General features: G+C 41.1%; 1 protein-coding gene across 11 annotated transcripts in view; it reads left to right on the top strand.

Annotated features, from left to right (window-relative positions):
• The window catches only part of INPP4B (inositol polyphosphate-4-phosphatase type II B), a 554905-nt gene that overhangs the window by 416354 nt on the left and 129796 nt on the right, over positions 1–8755 (top strand). The window lies entirely within an intron of this gene.

Genomic DNA, 8755 nt, shown 5'->3' with positions numbered 1-8755 from the left:
TAAGGGAGAACATTGTTTCTTAAGCTTCAGTGTTTTGCTATGGAAAATTACTTGACAAAGTTAAATTATGTTATTTTCCCTTTTTTTTTTCCATAGTACTCAGACTGTGAAAGTCCTTTTTTAAGGATTTCAGTGTTACCAGTCTGTACCATGCAGTAGCTTGCTCTCATGCAAGCACAGGATTCTACGTTCATCCTAATGTATATGTTAAGATTTGTATGTGGACAGACTGCTAGGATAGTTTTCTGGAATGATCTGCTCGATGAAATTGAGAGGGACCCCACAGCTCTAGATTGGAGCACTTTTGTAATTGGGTGCTCTAGGGAGCCAGGTGCTTTTGCACCTGAACCAGTGTCTGTCTCTGTGACAGAGTAACTGGTGGGGATTTGAAACAATGCCATGTTCCCTTTTGAGTTTTCTTCCTCAAGTGAAGAGTTTTCTGTATAAAAGTTCCCCAGTGGAAATGTATTTTATGTAAGCATCAGATGCCATCTACTTTCAGGAGAAGGAGCATGGAAATTTCCATAAACTTTTCTCTTGTGTTCCTCCTTTTTCTGCGTCTTCTCTTCCCTGTCTCTTCTTTCACATTCTCCTTTTCTGTAGTTTTCCTGTGGAACCCCTTTATTCTTCTACTTCCACAGCCCTTATATACTCCTCATATCTGTTATTTTCATCTTTCTCATTCCTTTTTTCTTCCCTGTCTCCCTTTACTTAGCACGCTCTCTCGCTCTCTCTCTCTCAAACTGTAAGACTGCCCAGCTTCAACAACTTGAATTAACTGATGGGTGCTAGGAGGGAATGAGGTCTTTCTAAAAGACTCGCTGTCCACAGTTCAGGAGGGAGGGAGATAGTGTTTAAATGAATCAATAATGTTTTAAAATACTATCAGAAAATCTAGAGCAAGATAGCAATTTTATATCAAGTGTTATTTTGTTAATCCTATTTATTGTGTGTTTTAGATTTGACTCGCTTCCTGTCTCAGGTTATCAGCCTTCTTCATTTGTTTTCAGTATGGCTTCTGATTTCTCTCCTAAACAATGCTGAGGGCACACTCATGTTTAGTGTGGTCAGATGGTTTCAGCATCCACTGTTAATCACTGTGATTATATGGAAAATTTTAGGTTTTAGGCAGTAGAATAGCAATCTCCATAAACAGTAAATTGTTCCACTTCTGCATCAAAGTTGTACAGTTAAAATAAACATTACAGCAGGTTCTGCTTTCCATACAGCAAAGAGATGAAGCTGTTATTATTTTATTACATTTACTGCAGTAATACACAGATGCCTTCTCGGGATGGGGGTCCCATTGTGCTAAATGCTGCACAAATGTGTGGTAAGACATGGCCCCTTCACAAAGGGCTTAGCTACTGTCTTTGAGTTAAACCTAGCTCAAAGTCCTCATTGGAAAGAGGAAGAAATTAACTGTCATTTTATAGTACTAATATATAAAATATTTGAACCATGGTAAATAAGATTTCTGAACTCTCTTTTTAAGAAGTTTACCTGAGACTAATTATTTCAGTCATCTTCATAATACATTTTGGACTAAGAAGGTTCATTATTTGGTAGCATGTGAAGCTTATTTTTTTCTGCTTCTTCCCTTGAGACATTAGACTATATCTAACCTGTTTGATGTTGGATATTAAGACAGCACTTTTTGTTCCTTCATTATGTCCTGTCTGTTCCATTTCATATCCTGTCTGAGTAGTTTATTTACATAGTTCATGTAAATAAAAGTGAAAGAGATTAGATAGTGCATATAGTGAAATTACTCATAGTGTACAGTCCCAGCTACCTTTTCGTTATCATAGCTCCCACTTCCTTCTGCTTTCTGTTGTCATTCAACTCTCCTGTTTTTTTAATTTCATACCATTTTAATTTTGAGACAGTTGAAATCCACAGAAGTCTGTAGCATTTTTGCTCCCTTTACAGTAAGGAGTGTATTGTATTAGGCTGCAAAGCTAGAATTAGCCGCATCTGAATCCTCTAAGTATGTTTCTGGGAAAACTAAGAGAGAAGCTTGGGGTTTTGCTAGCTCACACCTAGTACATTTCAGTTCTCATTAAAGGGCCCAGTTAGGCTGTGCACATAGTGGGCCTGATTTTGAAAAGGTCAGGAGTCTATGACCGTGCCCAAAAGTATATATCCTAATGTAGTTTGCCTAATTTGTATGAGCAAGTACCACTGTGCACATGCAATTTGGGTATTGGGAGGCAGAAATTCCCAGTTGATTGCCAGACAGACTATTTGCGCATATAGCCATGGTAATTGCACAGAAAACTTTGGCCTGTAATCGTGGACATGTTTTTTATTTTATTTTTTACATGGCCTTACGTGCCTGATTCTGTCAAGCCTTTACTTTTGCTATGAATAGATTTCTTGTATTGGTCTGAAGGGTCAGTATTTGTGCTTAGTACACACAACTGGGCTGGGGAGAAGTAGTTTGCACCACTTCCTTCCCTCAGGAATTCCACTAGGAAAGCGCAGCTTTAAGTTGAAATCAGGATTCCATAGTAGTCACACTGCTCTGCTGCAGACTGACTCTGAGGTGTTCTCAATCAAGACTGCCTTCTGGCTTTCCAGGCCATGCCCCCTCCAGGACAGCAACATGCAGTTTGGAGCTGTGCTGTCTGACTGCAGACTCTGGGTACGTCTTCACTACCGGCCGTATTGGCGGGTAGCAATCGATTTTTCGGGGATTGATATATCACGTCTCATCTAGACGCGATATATCGATCCCCGAACACGCTCCTGTCGACTCCGGGACTCCACCAACACGAACGGCGGTAGTGGAGTCGACATGGGGAGCCGTGGACGTCGATCCCGCGCCGTGAGGACGGTAGGTAACTCGATCTAAGATACTTCAACTTCAGCTATGCTATTCACGTAGCTGAAGTTGCGTATCTTAGATCAATCCCCCACCCCCCCAGTGTAAACCAGCCCTAAGTGACAGAGGGGAAGCTGTGGGGGACCTTACACCACTGCCATTCTTCTCACTGCTTCTCCCACCCTAACTTATGACTACATAAGACAACAGAACCTAGGGCTGAATCTGGCTCATGCTCTCAAACAACAGTGTTTTCTCTTTATAAAGTACTCCTATAAAGCCTCTCAGGGTGTGTGTACCCTGCAATAAAACACCTGCTGCTGGCCTGTGTCAGCTGACTCTGCTCACTGGGCTATAAAATTGAAGTGTAGATGCTCAGGCTGAAGCCTGGACTCTGGGGCCCTGTGAGAGGGGGGGGAGTCCAAACATCTACACTGCAACATCATAGCCCCATAGTCTGAGCAACATGAGCTCAGGTCAGTTGACACAGGCCAGCCATGGGTGTTTTATTGCAGCGTAGAAATGCTCTCAGATATGAGAGAGTTATACTCTAGCCAAGTGTGCTGAAGTCTGTAATAAACTCCAAACTGTAGTGTGGAGGGGGGTTGGAGGGGGAGGGTGTTCATATAAATCATATAGACCTCGGTTCCCAAAAGAAGCCTAATAGCAGTAAAGAGCTCATTGTGCAAAAGAAAAAATTCATAGCTGAATTTATGAAAATTTTATTTGAGCATAGCTTTATCAGTTTTAAAATGGTTAAATTTCTGGCAATTTACCCTCAACTTCCTCAGCTTGTTAAGCAGTTAGCTAACCAAAATAACACTTTTTTAAGTAGCATAAAAAGTGTGAAGTGAAAGCAGAGGTTGAAGGAGCAACAGCACTGACTGCAACTGCCATTACCGGGTACAGTTTGCACACAAACACTGAAAATAAAAATATCTAGTTGTTCCTGAGCGAATGGGCTTAAAATACTATTTAGAACTAAAAAGCTGAATTCACCTTTCACTTTTAGCCCTTGTGTGTGTATTTGGGATGAAAACTGAGAATATAAATGAGATCAATATCTTGTGGTGGTGTACAGTTTACACTCAGAGGTGTGCGTGTGACACAACTTCATCCACTGGGTATTGACATGCACAACTTTTGCTAAAATTGATGTGAACTGTGTATATAAATCCTACTAAATTAGGGCTGTGCATGGGACTGGAAGGCTCCTGAGACTGGTAATAGAACACAGATTTTTTCACCTCTTGGTTCAAATCAGGCCCAATGCAGTAGCTACCAAAATTGCTTCTGATGGCTGTTCAAAAATCTATGTGGAATGAACTGGTGATCTCAGTTCAGTTCCTAGTGGAAAAGTGTCTGCACCTGAAAACCCACCATCACAACTGGCATCCTTCTTGGTGTTTTTTTAGAGATGCCAAGGGTTGAATTATCATGGAGACCACCCTTAGAGGCATATTGACAGGGCATAGAGGGGAAGCTTGTACTGTTGTTCCCTATGGTGTCTCCAGGCTAGGCAGTTTGGTACTTATTCAAAAACTAATCTTTACTTTTTTTTTAAACTAAAAAAATGAGACTTTATCCTTCAGTGGGTAAATTCCCTAGTTTCTAAATGTAAAGGGCTATTCTAATTTTATAATGGGGAATAATAAGTGATAATGCAATCCTGTTTCAGACTTATTTTCTAGCTCCACCTACTGGAGATTAAACATATTCTGTGTTGACTGAATGAACAAAAATTCAGTGTAAACAATCAGTCAGATGATTGGTACAAGTAATTTAGTTCAGTTTGAATAATTTTATCTTGTACCCTGCAGGAAAAAAGCAATTCTGTTTATATTCTAGAATAACATTCTATTATTGTCCAAAACTGAATGTGTTCCTCCTAGATCAGACGAAATGTAGTGAGCCTAGAGATTCTGGAAAACTGCTTTTTAAAACATTACTAAAGAGATGTATATTGTAAGTGATATAAATATTTTGATGGGTAATTTTGCTGCCATTTCATAGCGTTTGTGGAACTTAAAAATTCAACAAGAGTTGAGACATTTTTAGATATTCAGTGTGAGAATTTTTGATTAAAAAAATAAAATTATCCTTATGAATCCCTTGTTTATTTAATATACAAGGTCAACTCTCAGAGATCAAGTTAATCAGGCATGCCCTGTTTTTATCACTGTGTGGGCGATGACACTACAAACACAGTTGCAGGGAGATGCCTAGAGACTTCCCAGGTGTGCAGGAAGTGGTTTTAGTTCAGTACTAGATATAGAAAGAGGTTCCAATTACTGAATCTCCAGTGATTTTCATGACATTAATGAGTATGGTGCTATTGGTGGTGCCACCTTTTGTGTGAGATATAAAACCAAGGTTTTAAGCACCTCTGATAATTGAGTAGAATAATGTTTAGTACTTCCATGCTTTTAGATCTTCAAAAGTACTTTATTAATTGGTATAGTGATGTTGGTATTAACATAAAGTACTCCCAATGCTGACAAGAGTAAGGGTTTTTATTCTGTTGTCCAGCATAAATTTCAGTTTGAATAATTAGAATTCTGTCTATTCACAATGAAGTTTCAGTTGGGTATAGGTTGCTGTGTACTCTTTGACAGCAACAGCTGTTAATCTCAGAAGTGACTTTGTTTTGGTGGTAAGTTAAATGTTGTGTGCATGTCTGAAATCTCTTAAGCTGAAAAGTCTGTGTTAACTGGAGTGTAGTTATATTCCATAGGGTTGCACTGAGTTAAGATCCACTCTTGTGATGTCCCTAAGGCTTGTGGGAGATATAGTCGTGCAGCGCTTGTGAGCTCCCTAGGAGCCAAATGTCAGTCCTGCAGCATTTACGAGTTTTGCAAAACTGAAGCTCCCTGGAAGACTTCTCCCCTCCTCTCCTTTTCTGCTGAGCCAGCTCTGTGCTATAATCAGGGTAAATCTGATTATATAAACCCACAGTTATGAAGGTATTGGGAGTATTCACACAATTAGGGTTCTGCTATGTGTATATATTTGCAAACTGTATTTGAGACCTTTCATTAAGAAAAGAGATGAAAAGTCTTTAAGTAATATCTTTTCTTTACTTACTGTACATTGAACACAGACGATAGAGGCCTATGGCCCTGCACTGCAATTGCCATTCTTTTCTAGCCCACTGGTTCAGATACAATAGTCTCTTTCTTGATAAGTCAGCAGTGGACAAAATTTGATGCTATAGAAGAAAGCACACTCTCCCAACAACCAGTGCACTGAATCTTATGTGGAATACTTTGGGAAAGAGAGGGAAGAAAATTCAGATGACTTCCTATTTAGATTGTAAGCTCTTCAGGGCAGGAACTTTCTACTACTCTGTGTCTAGCACAATGAGGACCCATTCTTGCTTAGTCATTAGGCATGATTAATATAATAATAATAATTAGAACCTGAAACTGAAATCCGATCATCGTAACTTGCTTGTAACCACTAAGTGTTGTTAGTAAGTCATATAAAGTTATATATAAAGTAAGTTATTAAATTATATTGATGGTTAAAAAATTATCTAACCCTTTTTAAAATCCTGTCACGGTATGTGCCTCAATAATTCCTTGAAGCAGTGAACGCCATATGTAACACATAGTATATTTATAATAAAAAGAAACTACTTCTGTGATTTTTTGTAATATCGATGGGTTATCTCCTTTGACTGAGTGGTCCCAGTTACATATCGTTGGTTCCACTTCTCCCTCTCACTGGGGTTCAAAAGTTTATTTTCCTGACTGAAAGATAAGACTGTAATAAAATTCTAAGATTCAAAAGCATCTTAAATTAAACAAATAAAGCTTGTCAAAGAAAACCATGCCTAGATCTAAGACTCTTTAGCTCTCCCCAGGTAGTCTCAATCCAACGAATTTTTAGAAACAAGATCAGAAAATATGACACATTTCTACACTGTGCTCTCTCTCTCTCTTTCTCTGTGATTGCCAGTCTTTTTGCCTGACCCTCAGCACCTTAGGGCAGTGGTTTTCAAACTGTGGGTCGCGACTCAGTACAGGGTCACGGAATGTAAGGAACTTGTTCGCGACGTGTCTGGTCAGCCGTTAAAAGTCCCATTGGCAGTGCTGCCCGGACAAGGCAGGCTAGTTCCTACCTGTTCTGACACCGTGCTGCCCCTGCCCCAAGCACCGGCTCTGCACTCCCATTGGCTGGTTGAGCTGTGGGGGGCGGTGCTTGCAGGTGAGAGGTGTGTGGAGCTGCTTGCATGCTTCTGCCTAGGAGCCAGACCTGCTGCTGGCTGCTTCCGGGGCGCAGTGCAGCCCATGGTGCCAGGACAGGCAGGAAGCCTGCCTTAGCACCCCTGCTGCTTCACTGACCGGGAGCTGCTTGAGGTAAGACCGAGCCCCAATTCCCTGCCCAAGCCCTGAGCACCCCCTGAAATGCAAAGCCCTCTCCTGCACCCCAAACCCCTCATCCCCAGCCCCACCCCAGAGCCTGCACCCCCAGCCCAGAGTCCTGATCCCCTCCCACACCCCCTGCTCCAGCCCTGAGCCCCTCTCATCACCCAAACGCCTCATTCCCAGCTCCATTGGTTCACGGACATCAACAATTTTCTTCAACTGGGTCCCCAGAAAAAAATGTTTGAAAACCACTGCCTTGGGGTATGTCTATAGTACAGCTGGAAGTGAGTCTCCCAGCCAAGATGGACAGAACTGAGCTAGAGCACTAAAAATAGCAATGTGGATGTCCTGGCTCAGGCTCTCAAGCCCACCCAACCCTCTAGGCTTCAGAGCCTGAGCTCCAGCCCAAGCCAGAATGCCCACACTGCTATTTTTTAGTGCGCTAGCTCAAGCCCCACTAGTGCGAGTCTGTCTGCCCAAGTTGACAGGCTCACTCCCAGTTGCAGTGTAGAGATTACCAATCTTTTACCTCTTGAAACAGGATGAATGTCAATTATACTTTTGAGACTACTTTAATGTGGTCAGATGTGACCTTGCTTATTACCATATCAGGCATTGAAGCATCCTTCATATTAATACTATGACAATAAACTCTGCTCTTATCGCATATAGAATGACTTCTCTGGCACAGCACATGCTGTGTCTTCCAATCTCATTTATTGTGTTTGCTTTCCTGGGCAAACGGTTTTATTTCATAGATTCGTAGAGTTTAAGGCCAGAAGGGACGAGATCATCTAGTATGACTTACTGTGTTTCTTTACATTTCTCTCAGTTACCCCTGTCATGAGCCCAATAACTTATATAGTGTTTGGCTAAATCATATCTTCATAGAGTTATAGACTGTAAGGCCAGAAGGGACAACTGTGATCATCTAGTCTGACTTCCTGCATAAGACAGACCATAGAGCTTTCCCTAAATTATTCCTGTTTGAACTAGAAAGGCATCCAGGCTTGATTTGAAGACATCTGGAAATGGGGAATCCACCACTTCTTCCCTTATTAGTTTGTTCCAATAGTTAATTACCATTACAGTTCAAATCTATGTTTAATTTCTAATCTGAATTTGTCTGGCTTCAGTTTCTAGCCATTGGTTCTTATGACCTTCTCCATTGGATTGCTAAGTTTGTTAGCACTTGCTATTTTCTTCCCATGAAGGTAGTTGCACACTGTAATCAAGTCACCTCTCAGTCTTTTTGATAAGCTAAACAGATTGTGCTCTTTAAATCTCTCACTGTAAGGCATTTTCTCTAGACCTGCAATCATTTTTGTGGGTCTTCTCTGCACCCTCTCCAATTTCTCAACATCCTTGTAAAAATGTGGACATCAGACCTGTACACAGCATTTCAGTCTCCATCTCACCAATGTCATATACAGAGATATAATCACCTCCCTACTCCTACTAACTACTCCCCAGTTTATATGTCCAAGGATCACACTGGACTTTGCCACTGCACTGCAGTGGGTGCTCGTGTTCAGTTCCTAGTCCACTGCGCTGCTTT

The sequence above is a fragment of the Mauremys reevesii genome, linkage group 5, assembly GCF_016161935.1.
Source record: "Mauremys reevesii isolate NIE-2019 linkage group 5, ASM1616193v1, whole genome shotgun sequence".
NCBI lineage: Eukaryota > Metazoa > Chordata > Testudines > Geoemydidae > Mauremys > Mauremys reevesii.
Note: the sequence above shows the minus strand (reverse complement) of the source record. Positions and strands in the feature narration are given on the sequence as shown.